A 12,378-nucleotide genomic window follows, 5' to 3' on the forward strand; every position below is an offset into this window, starting at 1 on the left:
TTTTTAACATAATATTTTTTCATTTTCCTCACTTTATTACATTTTGTTCTTCTGCTTTTTGAGTCACTTTTATACTTCTTATCTTTTCTTCCATGGTGGTGTTTTTTTTGAGAAAATCGTGCAATCTTTTAATTACTCCTAAATCGTTAAATTTGGGACAGTGTTGTCTACGGAGGAATTTGTGTACCTTTCATATGGCTTTCTTACTTTGTTGAGTAATCTCCCAAAATACGAGATATATTTGCCAACTTTCTTGCAAGTGCATATATTAACGTTATATCTTCGGCAAAGTTGTAGAGCAAGCTCTTGCCAACAACTTTACTGAAGACAAAATGCTTTTATCTTTAATATTTGCAACATTATTGCTGGCTGTTTGTGGAAAGCCAATCAATTAATTATTTTTTTCAAATAACATTCTGAAAAGTTCAGTATGTTCCGTAAAATGGTTTTAATTGTCAAAGTGGATGGATGACCACCAAAATGGATGGATGACCACCAAAAACATTTTTTTTAATATCTTTTCAGTTATCATTCATACGAGTTTCATACATTCTACGAAGTTATTTAATTCGTCAAAATACACAATTTTTATTAACGGATATTTTTTCTGATCTCGAGTATTTTCGAAAATATTGGTCATTTTATGAAAAACAGTAGTTTTTTTTAAATTATCGATAACTTTACTGAAGACAACGAGAGACAAGTAAATTTTATTGAGTTTTACAGTGTTGATCTAGCATTTCTAATCGCAACTAGAGCTGGCTGCCCAGTTGACCCGTTAAAAAGTTATTACTTTTAAAATTTTCACTATTTTTCCCACAAATTACCCAATAATTTCTAACTCATAAGAAATCGACTGATGGTATCTTCTGGAAAGATATGTATCTTGAGAAGAAGAATCACTTTCTGCAACCCACTGAAGCTTTATCTGCGACATTTAAGAAGCTTTGCTGGAAAAAAAATTAGGCCGGTCATTCACAAACAACCGTCAATAACTTCGAGTGTACGATAAATAGAGATTTTTGGTCTTCAGTAAAGATGATGTTCGCAAAAACCATTTCTTCAACATTTCTGAAGACTTGATCTTGTTTTTCATACTTCGAAGAAAATTGTAGCGAATGTCGCACTACAAGGGGGATTAATCACTATAACTATATCATCAAAATGAAGGTTTTGGATCATCATAAAACGTTCTAGAAGACATCATTGCTGTACGCTTTACTATTTTCACGTGAATAATTTTTCGCACGTTTTTGGCGAGAAAAAACTACTGTGCTTCACTTGTTTTTAAATTTTCGCCTCTTTATTATATTCGCTTTGTTTTTTTGTTATATTTTGTACTCTCTTTGCTTGCTTCATACATTTACAAAATTTTATATTTGCCCCAATTTTTCCCTTTTTTTCGTACTTGTATCGTCCTTTCTTTTAATATTTTTCCTTTGATGTACGTTTTGGTTTGGTTTTCATTTTTTCTTTTATATACTTTCTACTGTCCCTTTGTATCGGTTAATTACTTAATTGCTATTTTACAGTGTGCTTCTTTCATTTTAATTTTGATAATAATACTGGATGAAATGTTATTTTTTCTTTAGTATTTTATATCCGTTGTTTTTTTTCTTTCTATTTTTACGCTCTTCAATTTTTTTTATTTGTTCATGTTTACATTAGGTTCGTCAAAAAAAAAATTTTTTCGTGCGTAAATTCCCGATCCTGATTTTGAGAATATAGGTATAGCTTCTTTCATTAAAATTCCAACTGGACTAGAAATGGTCAGATTTCAATTTTTTCGAACCCGAGCCCGAGAGCATTAATGTTAAAAAAAACCCGAACCCGACCCGAGCCCGAAATTGTAAAATTTTAAGTACCCGCACCCAACCCGAGCTCGAATATTTTAAAATTGAAAAACCCGAACCCGACCAGAACCCGAGAATAAAATCCTGGATCCTAGGTTCATCTAAAAATAATCGAATCACTCGAGCCTGAGGTAGCACCATACGCGTCCAGTTACGTCTGCCTATGGCAAAACGAATTACAGGAGAATGAAATTCAGCTTTAAATGCATTATTATTGAACGCCTAATTTATTATGTTCTGAAAAGCTTATAAATCGTCGATATCTTAATCGGAAAGTAAGCTAGATCGGCGGCTATCTGACGAGGAAACAATAAGCTTAATGATGGCAGTTTCAAACAACCTTGCATACCGTACTTAGCCAAAATTTCAAATTTTCAATTAAAATAATTTATTTGAATGTACATTTTTTTACATGTATTGAATTTAGGTATATAAATTGGTAATTCGTATTTGACAATTTACACGACGTCACCCGCGTTACTTTTCAAATGCGTGCGACTGTCATCAGGAGCGGACCAATAGCGGACCAATTTCTACTCGCTTTGATTTGCTGTACGCTTTAGCCGACTTTCCGACCGCGGCCTGAGGCTTCAAAGTATGTCGAAATTCATACTCCATAATGAAAAGTTGAATCAAAATTTTCCGACAAATCTCCTTGGATTTGGTCATCTGTATACGTTCGCACTTTTTTCAACGTTGTTTAGTTTTACATTGACCCTTCTTCATTGTCAATATTTTTAATTTTTTTTTCCTCTATTAATCTGCGTTTTCACTCTTACTTTATTCCTTTTATAGTTTGTCTGTAGTTTACTCCGCGTTGAGTTTATTATTTTTTCACTTTTTCGTTTCACTTTTCGTTTGAATTTTTTCTGTTACTTATTTTTACTTTTATTGTTTTGTCTTCTCACTTTTGACTATTTTGTTTTCATGCTTCTTTTTTCGAATTTTCACTCTTTTCCCATAATTTCATTTTCTTGTTTTCCTCCTGTGTTATTTTTTTACTTTTTCGTTTTTGCGTCCATAATTCATTTATAAAATTTTCTATTTTATCTTACTTTGTATGATTACTGAAGGAAAGCTTAGGGTCTCTCGCAATTTCTTTCGGTTTTATTTTTTCAGAAAATCTCTAACCCCATTGGCGGGGTTTGGGAATCAAACCCCGCCCCTTGTCCTAATTATATTATTTTAAATTTATCTTATTCGGTGTAGTTTTTCTTCAATTTATTCATTGAATTGAAATCCAGTTTTCTGTCATGTTTTGTGCCTTGTTATTGTTATCTTATTTTCTAGAATTCTTTATTCAATACGGTTTCAATTACTTCGCCATGTTCTTTATTATTATTATTTGTCATGCATTTTTTAGTTTTGAAAATAAAAAAAAAATCAGTTTCTGTTGATTTATTGATTTTTCCATCTCACAACCATTATGAAGCGCTATAAACCTTCCAATGTTATTACCATTAGCAATGATAACACCGTACAATCCTTAAAGAGCACATTTTCTGGGATCAAATTACCAAACACAAGACATAACCTCAACATCTCGGTTCGGATGGACCACCATTCCGGAACTGGCACTTCTCACGGGCCCACACCGCCACTTGTTTTGGTTAGGAGTGGTAAAAATCATTTCCTTTCTGAACCCCCCACCACCCCGTCGTCTGTCTCTTTTCTGCGAGGATACCCCTAATGAAACGGTTGAGCGTACTTTACGAACCATAGAATGGAATAATCTGGAAAATTGGTTGCATAAATTATGGCGTTATTGGTCGATTTTTTGAATATTTGTTTGTTGCTGTTGTTGTTGTTGTTGCAGATGGTAATTAAACTCAACTCATCGCCACCGGGTACCGGTCGTCAGCACGCCCCGAATGGGGTGACTTCACTAGGAAAGAGTAAAGATTTTATCTCCTGACCAACTTTGCTCTACCTCTAGCGAGAGCGAACAAAAGTCATAGGCACTCCGACCCGTGTAACTGTACCCGTGTTTCCATACGGTACGAAGCGGTTTAATTGCCTTATCGGCTCGTTCGCAGTTGTCGATTTCTCAATTTTCGTTCTTGCCTGTTCGCGCTATTTAATCGATTCGGCGTATTGGTTGTTATTTTCGTGCATCGAAAGAGCCTGTTGGGCCTAATTGAATTCCAGGAGTTTAGAAGTTGTCGGTAAGAGAAAGCGCTGCGAGCATCCAGCGGGGTTAAGTTTTTCAATTATCAATTTCCTCGAATAGAATGTTAGACTTGAACACTGGTGAAACAGCCTTTTTCCATGTTCTGAAGATGTTTCGTTATCTCTTTGGTGATTTGCTTACAAGTTTCATTGGATGTTCAATATTTTTATGAGAATGCTTGACTGGAACAATATGACTGAGTCTAAGTAAGTTATGGATTGGCGTTTCGACTTCGTCTCATCAGTATCTGACAGACCGACTTGGCCACACAGATAGATTCAAAGTAGGAAACGAAACATTACTAGTGCTGAAAGAAACTTGATCGTAGATGATGTCCCACAAATCCAGTTCTGATTGCTGATTGGATCAAAGCAAAATTGTTACGCATCATCTTTTGCGGTTAGTGTTCAATTTTTTACCATTCATAGTCTTCACCGGTTGGAGTTCGAAGTCCTTCAAACAACCCACTCCGTACTCCAGTAGATCCACGCATGTCAAAAATTCATCTATGACCACGCCATCGATCTCAACTTTGTGAGTAGGTACGTAAACGCGATAGTCCTTCAGAAAAGACGTTCTTTAGACAAACAAACCAAAATCTTGAGCTTATCCGGACGAATCATTGAATGTTATGTCAAGGCCGAAAATTTTGCGTTATGTTTTTTGAAACTTTCTGACAATTTTTTAGCTTTGCATGAAGACAGTTATATTGAAAGTTATTCATGTATTTATACATTTAGAAAGTCATGGATTTTCGATTCGATTTCATCAGCTGTGCTTGCGGGACACTTTCCGTGTTTGTTTATGAATAGGAGTAGTGCTTTATGTATTGGATTTGGCCTCTATCCTCTAGCCCAAGTCGGCTTGGTAGATACTGATGAGACGAAGTTGCAACGCGAATCAATGACTGATTCTAAGACATTTTCCATGCACAAATATTTTTTTTTCAATTTTTCCTTTAAACAGTAATATAGTAAAGACCTACAATTATATTCGAAACGATACCAAAAAGGTTATCTGAATCAATTACCGGCCAGTCTCGATATTGTCGAGCATAAGCGTTAAACCTATTTACGTAATATTTAATGGCTGTAGCAGTCACAGAAACTTCCGATTGTTGAACATTTTCCACTTGCTCTATCAAAAAGAAAAAGAAGCCACTACATATTGCAGCTATTTCGTTCAAAGCTCGCTCCAGTAACACCTTTCCACTGTCACGCCATGCGTCCGTATGCACGAACATTCAAGTACACCAGCAATATCCGGAAAACACGCGTAGCACATCTCCTTCAGGTCAGTAAGTTGTTCTAGTTGTTGTTGTTATTGTTGTGGTACGACCAAAGTGTAACAGCATTCTCGACTGGAGGGACACGTGTGTGTGTGTGTTCGCTGGGGGTGATAATTTGCATTTATGATGAGAACAAGATGTCGCACCGGTTCGGTTGTTGTTGTTCGGTCATTTCCGCCGGTTTCAGGCTGAAACATACACCACTCCGGGGAGTGCGATGCGTTATTATTGCAGGAGTTGGCGCTATGGATGCCCGGAAGCTGTTCCGCCTATTGGCTCTGTGAGTGGTGAGTGTTTTTTTCCGATTTGCGGTCGGTCTGTACACTTTTTTTTCGAAAATGTTGCGTGAGATTTTGAACGTTAATAACCGTGCTTGTACTGAACAGAAGGACATACTTTTTCCATTAAGTTGTCGAAAATAGTTACATTAATCCTTAACGAAATATCGTAGTGAATTGTTAGCAAATATAACGGGATAATTTATTTGTAATGGACCTTGTAATTTGATGCATAATTATAAGTGAAAAACAGCTGTCATACTAATAATTCATTTGTTTGGTTTATTTAAAGCTTTTTCGGTGGTATCCAACGAGAAAAACTGATCGAAATAGTGAGTGAAGCGAAAGCAATTATGTGAAAAAAATTTCCCCCAGAAACGAGATTCGAACACGCAACCTTCGAGACTCCGGCCCAATGCCAAAACCAGAAATTGACAGTCTTCATTAGCTCTGTCACCCACCGAAGTACGATGGGTAATGAACTAAATATTAGACACCAGATGATAATGAAAACCCGGGCCTTGGCATCTAGCGGGGAAATTAAATAGATTAAATGCGTTGGGTGGAGTAGCTGCGGTTGTGTGAGATCTCGCTTTGCAGGCAGGGTACAAAGCACCGTAGCTAGTGCGATAATCATATGTTCTTTCTGGGACGTCATCATATCCCAGGGATAGCATAAGGGTTACTGCATTGAGTCGGAGTCTCGAAGGTTGCGGATTCGAATTTCACCTCAGGGAGAATTTTTTTTCACATAATTACTTTCGATTCACTCACCATTTCGATCAGTTTTTCCCCTTGAATACTACCAAAAAAGTCTTCTGTCGACGTCTCCTAGGCAGGGATGCCACATTGAAATCTGTGTTTCGTTAAAAAAATCTTTTTACCATCTGTGATGACTAAAAAAGGAAAAAAATCTGTGGAAATCTGTGATAAATTTCCAAAAAATCTGTGAAAAATCAGTATGTTTCCAAAAATATGTTAAAATCTGTGAAATTTTCATCAAAATGCAAAAAATCTGTCATCTGTAAAAAAGAATCTTTGATAAAAAATTATGAAAAAAAATCTGTGACATTACAGAAAAATCTGTGAATATGGTAACCCTGCTCCTAGGTTCCCTAATTGGCACCAATTGAGCTTTAATCACTTTTCTGGCATTCGCGACTACATGCCCAGCCCAGAGAACAGTGGGGCCGAACAGTAGACAATATGTCAAACTGTCTATTTAATACATTGTTTTATTGCATTCGTATCAAACTAATTATGAAGACAGCATTTATGTGTTCGAATAGAATGTGCTTGTATTCTTCTTTCCTCCTGCCGGAGGTGTTGCATCTACGGCTGTTTGGAGTTCTGAGGTCGTCAGAATCCATTTACTTTGTTATCCCTATCCTACACTGTTCTACGCTGTCTTTCTTCCAAACTCCCATTGTTACTGTCATTTTATTCATACTCCATTAATTTCTACTTTACCCACAAAAACCTTCCTTATGGTAAAATGTCGTCATTGAAACCTCCGATCACTCGTTTGGAATCGTACTCTTTAAATTTGATTAAATAGTTGGAAAGTTTCAAAAAAACAACGCAACATTTCGGCCTTGCCATAACTTTCAATGATTTGTCTGGATCAGCTCAAGATTATTTTTTTGTCTAAAGCACGTCTTTTATGAAGGACTATCGCGTTTACGTACCTATTAACAAAGTTGGGATCGATGGAGTGGCCATAGATAAATTTTTGACAGGCGTGGATCTACTGGAGTACGGAGTTGGTTGTTTGAAGGACTTCATACTCGAACCGGTGAAAATTTTGGATAAAATAAAATCGAACACAAATCACAAAAGATGAATCAGAGTCCTACGTTTGTTCAGATTCGTACCTTCGGGTCTGCTTTGACAAACTATATTCTCTTCGATGAGGAACGTCTACTTGTCCAACTTTTTCAACCGTAGGCCATGAATTGTACTAAAGCTCGCTTTAATGTTTCATTGTCTTACAAAGTATTCGTATCAAACTAATTATGAACCGCTATTTGAAAGTCTTTGAGAATGCGAAAATTGTCCCAATATTTCATATTTATTATTTTGAGGAATATTTTTAGAAGAACCTATGAAGCAAAACATGACTGAAAATTCGTTCGAACAATGGATATCTACAAATAACTGTACTCTGGAAACTTGAACAATACCGGTCGAAAACTTAGTAACATTTTTCAGTGAGAAGTTAGAATAACTTGTTACACCTGATTACATGAAAATAAAGCAATCTCGAGGAATTTGAACGGCTGTCTCAGTTAACAAAGCGCAAAACGAATGTTGTTTACTACTGCCCCGTTTGATGGTGCCTTTTTTCAAGAGAAATGCGGTCTTTCGGCTTTTTGTCCGACTTTGGGGTGTGACAGTGACAACTTAGCAAACGACAACTTAACAAAAAACGAAACGAAGTATTTCCCTTGAAAAAGACCACCACCAAAAACCGAAACGTCGGGCAGTAAACAACATTCGGTTTGCTGTTTCTTAACTGAGACAGCTGCTCAAATTTCTAGGAATTCAAGAAAGCAAACTCTATTTTGAAAGATACAAATCAGTAATGGAATTAGCGGTTCGACTTCGTCTCATCAGAAGCTGACACTAACTTAGTGACAGTAGTAAGCTAGCGTCGGCTTGACACTAGCTCCAAAAAAGCGGAGGTTAGTCAAGTGTGATGTCCCGCAAATACAAATCATTATTGAATGAAGGAGAAATCCCGTTTGACCCTGCTTAACCATGTTCGATCGTGTTTGCCTCTATTGGACCGTATTTGATCGTGTTTGACCCCGTTTGCCTGCATTTGACCATGTTTGCCGTGTTTGTCCGAATTTGATCGTGGTCGCCTGTGTTTGACCGTGTTTGCTAGTGCTGGCCTGTGTTTGCCCGCATTTGATCGTGTTTGCCAGTGAATCACATTCAAAAGATTTTTGCCATATTACAATCACTTTATTTGATCCATTTTTGCTTGGAACATTGCAATTATTCGATTTTTTTTATCTTCCGTTTTTTTTGTTCAGTGTGCGTTGGTTGTTTAGTAGACGGTTGAAACAATATGTTAGGTTCGATTGACATTAATTAACTATTGTTAAAAGTACCCGCGCTAATTTTCCCGTAATGTGCCGTCTGTTAAAAGATAGTAATGGCACGTTATGATCTGATTTTGATAAACACAAAACGTTGTTTGACCAATAATTCTAGCTTACTGAGGAATTCCACGAAGATCCGTCCGAAAATCTTTAAAATCGTGACCGACCATCTTAGATTCCGATGAAACTTTACATGTTTCACCGTCATGGAAGACTAAATATTTTCCACAGGTAATAAGATTATTTTGACTCAAGAGCAACTTTTCAAAAGGGCGTAAACGTTTCTACGTGTATGAATTTCGATTTTTTTTGTTCGGTTATTGTATTTTATACAGCAAAACTATCTGAGAACGAGTTACAGGGAATGAATACTTCTGGACGAAAAAAATATACACTGAAAAAAATGTGGTGTCATTTTTCAAAAAAAAAAATTTATAATAAAAATTTAAATTGCGAAAAAACCCATTTTTTAAATTTTTTTAAATTTTGAAAATAAAAACCTAAAGAGAAAAAAACATTTTGAATGTGATTGCATGATGGAGAAAAAATCGCTAAAAAAGTTTTTCTAACAATATCTTCGTACATGTTTTTAAATTTCATACTAATTGACATACAAAATTGTAATTTTATTACAGCATATAATTCTAAGCAACATTTAAAATCAAAATGCATTTAACAAAAATCTGTAAAATTTTTCTTTTTTTTTTAAAAATATTTCAACATTGTAACCTCCTAGTTTTAAAATATACAAAATGTAAAAACAAAAGAATTTGGCACCGCCAAGCTAACGCAAGACTAGAAATAAGATTCTATATACAAGAGAGGGGGCGAAAGATTTTTTTATGAAAAAATTTTAAAACAAGGAATCCAATAGTAATAATTTTTAGGAAATATTTACAGTTATCTTAAAACTAACAATATAGTTTGGTACACAAAAGGGGGAACAAATATTTATGAGAAAATTCGCAGGTGTTTTAAGACTAGGGATACAATTCTATTTACAAGATGGGGGGCAATAGTTTTAACAAAGAGGTAAAATTACAACTATCTTAAAACTAGGAATACAGAATACAAATTTGAACTTTTTTAGCGGAGACTTATGCTTGGTCAAGATATTCAGAGGGGGGCTGTAGAAGCAATTGTATCAAGGACAGTGGAGAGAAAGCGTAGATGGTGACCGGGAGAGAAGAGCAAAACTTGCAACTTTTGCTCAAACGGGAGATCAGCGAAAGATTACCGCCTCAGTCTAGTAGGTCGGATTGGCGGATGGTATTCTTCGGACCCGCGGGGAATCCTTCAAAAGTCATCGGACCTTGAGTCGCTCTCGCTTCAGTTTCCGTAGTGGTAAGTGCGACGGCGGTTACATAGTTGCAGTCTGGAGCTGATCGGTCCCACAAGGCAAGAGAAAGCTTCTAAAACGAGAAATAAAAAGAGAGGGGCTAAATTGGGATATTTGTCGTTTTTATGAAAGTATAAATAAGGGACATATAGGGGAAATCACGATTTGCCAGTATATCTCGGACTGGGACATTGGGTGGTCTACCTCGGGCCCGAAGGGAATCCTTTAACTGAGACCTGGCGTCCAAGTACCCGGCGCATACCCAGACAACGTGCTCGATGTCGTGATAGCCCTCGTCACAAGCGCACAGACTACTCTCCGCAAGCCCAATACGCCGCAGATGCGCATCCAAGGTGTAGTGGTTGGACATAAGTCGGGACATTACACGAATAAAATCCCGACCCACATCCATCCCCCTGAACCAAGGCTTCGTTGATACCTTTGGGATAATGGAATGTAGCCATCGTCCAAGTTCACCATTGCTCCACGAGGTTTGCCAACTGTTGAGTGTCCTCTGACGACAAATACTAAAAAATTCGTTGAAGCAGATTGGTCTTTCGTATATGTCACCATTTAATGCGCCCACCTTTGCTAATGAGTCGGCCTTTTCATTGCCCGGGATAGAACAATGAGAGGGGACCCAAACAAAGGTAATCTTATAAGATTTTTCAGACAACGTACACAAGGACTCCCGTATCTTCCCCAGGAAATATGGGAATTGCTTTTTGGGCTTCATCGCACGAAGAGCCTCGATGGAGCTGAGGCTGTCCGAAATGATGAAGTAGTGATCTGTGGGCAGAGTGTCGATGATCCCAAGGGTGTACTGAATTGCAGCTAACTCTGCGACGTAAACTGAAGCGGGATCATTGAGCTTGAATGAAGCGGTGATAGTATTGTTGAAGATACCGAAGCCAGTGGACCCATCGAGATTTGAACCGTCAGTGTAGAACATTTTGTCACAGTCGACTTCTCGGAATTTATTATAAAATATATTGGGGATCACTTGCGGGCGTATATGGTCCGGGATTCCACGAATCTCTTCCTTCATGGATGTGTCGAAGAATACAGTAGAATCAGAAGTATCTAGGAAACGAACACGGTTGGGAGTATACGTAGAAGGATTAATGCTCTGTGCCATGTAGTCGAAGTACAAGGACATAAAACGGGTTTGAGAATTAAGCTCGACGAGCCTCTCGAAATTTTGAATTACCAACGGGTTCAGAATGTCGCATCGGATGAGCAATCGATATGAGAGTTCCCAAAATCGATTTTTTAGCGGAAGAACGCCCGCCAGCACTTCGAGACTCATCGTATGGGTCGAGTGCATGCAACCCAAGGCAATACGCAAGCAACGATACTGGATTCTCTCCAGTTTGATGAAGTGTATGTTCGCAGCGGAGCGGAAACAGAAACACCCGTACTCCATCACCGACAATATCGTTGTTTGGTATAACCTGATCAGGTCTCCTGGGTGAGCACCCCACCATGTTCCAGTTATTGTTCGGAGAAAATTGATCCTTTGTTGGCATTTCTGTTTCAGATACCTAATGTGACATCCCCAGGTACCTTTAGAGTCGAACCAGACCCCGAGATATTTAAATGTGAAAACCTGGTTGATCGTTGCACCCATTAATAGAAGCTGGAGTTGCGCCGGCTCACGCTTCCTAGAAAAAACAACCAACTCAGTTTTCTCCGTGGAGAACTCAATACCCAGCTGAAGAGCCCAAGCAGACAAATTGTCCAAGGTATTTTGTAATGGTCCTTGCAAGTCGGCAGCTTTGGGCCCTGTAACAGAGACCACCCCGTCGTCTGCAAGTTGCCTTAGCGTGCATGAAGTGGCAAGACAATTGTCAATGTCATTCACGTAGAAATTGTAGAGCAGGGGACTTAGACATGAGCCCTGGGGAAGACCCATGTAGCTAAATCGCGATGTTGTTAAATCGCCATGCGAAAAGTGCATGTGCTTTTCAGACAACAGGTTTAGCAAAAAGTTATTTAAAATTGGCGAAAGACCATGCTGGTGCAGCTTCTCTGACAGAATGTTGATAGAAACTGAGTCAAAAGCCCCCTTAATATCCAAGAAGACTGATGCCATCTGCTCTTTGTTAGCATAGGCCATTTGGATTTCTGTAGAAAGCAACGCAAGGCAATCGTTCGTCCCTTTGCCTTTGCGGAAGCCAAATTGTGTATCTGACAGTAAGCCATTTGCTTCAACCCAATTGTCGAGGCGAAACAAGATCATTTTCTCGAACAACTTCCGAATACAGGACAGCATTGCAATCGGCCGATATGAGTTGTGGTCGGAGGCTGGTTTTCCTGGTTTTTGGATGGCGATGACCT

At 37.9% G+C, this 12,378-nt stretch overlaps 1 protein-coding gene across 4 annotated transcripts in view; it reads left to right on the forward strand.

The window, feature by feature from the left end:
- Nucleotides 1-12,378, forward strand: part of LOC131689676 (atypical protein kinase C) — a 481,953-nt gene that overhangs the window by 310,954 nt on the left and 158,621 nt on the right. The gene's annotated exons all lie outside the window — the stretch shown is intronic.

Source organism: Topomyia yanbarensis, chromosome 3 (assembly GCF_030247195.1).
Source record: "Topomyia yanbarensis strain Yona2022 chromosome 3, ASM3024719v1, whole genome shotgun sequence".
NCBI lineage: Eukaryota > Metazoa > Arthropoda > Insecta > Diptera > Culicidae > Topomyia > Topomyia yanbarensis.